Raw genomic sequence first — 1,132 nt, 5'->3', positions numbered from 1 at the left:
TGATTGAGGAAATAAATGAATGAAGCATAATGGGAACGAATAAAAGGAAGAGTTGAATGATTGAAAATTCTAAGTAAGCCAGTGATGGCATTTAAATCAAATTTCATACATCATTACCAAATCATCGAATCATAAATATCTGAATATCAAATTAAATTAAGCTAACCAAATTGATTGTATAACAGATATCAAATTTAAATACCGAAATAAAAAAAATCTTCAAATTAGAAAATATCCGAACTAGAAAAAAATAATATATAAATATATATAATATCGAAACTCAGCCATATGCTCACATAAGCCTATTTGATTACTAAATCAAATATCAAATTAAAATATCGAATTGGAGAAAAAAAAACATTTAAAAACTCCTGGCTAATTCGATAAATCCTTTCTAACTGCTGCCTCTGGATGATCATTATAATCACATATTAACGAGAATCACTACATTTGCTAACAAATCAAACTTATCAATTAAGCTTATAGATGAATTTTAAACTCGAGACAAATACTCTAGTCTAATAAGAAAGCTAATTAGTATTCCGTCATTTGGATATAATAATTGCTTGATACATACCCATTCAACTAGGAAGCACAAAAAATGAGTAGAGATTCAATATGAAAATCGTAAATGAACCAACTTGAGTATTTCTTCCTCATGAGGTCTTACCTAATCTTGGTGACAATCATAGCATTGCCACGACATCGAATATGTACATGGTAGACAAGTAAATAAGCTTGAAGTTGCAAACATTTGAACAAAATTATTTAATATTCTTGAAAGAAAAAGAACAAATAAGGATAAAGGTATAAAACAAAGTTAGGTTACATTCAACTCGAAAATTTTCCTGTTTAGAGCAAAATAATACTTCATCTTTAATTTTCAATGAATAATTAGTAGTTTACAGAGAATTGTCGAAAATATCGAAACATTGGAAAGAAGTGCCAAAGGCGAATATGAAAAGTTACAATTCCGGCCAAAGTACCGAAACCAGAATCTCATTTCCGGAGAAATACTCAATTAAACTTTTCGAATGACTCGCTGTTTCACTTCAAAGTCCTTTTTGACTCATAAAATCATAATAAGAATTTGATATCATTTTGATAATTAAATTCATGAATTAGTTCTTCC

Source organism: Loa loa (genome assembly GCF_000183805.2).
Source record: "Loa loa unplaced genomic scaffold supercont3.681, whole genome shotgun sequence".
Taxonomy (NCBI): domain Eukaryota; kingdom Metazoa; phylum Nematoda; class Chromadorea; order Rhabditida; family Onchocercidae; genus Loa; species Loa loa.
This window is presented reverse-complemented; position numbering follows the sequence as displayed.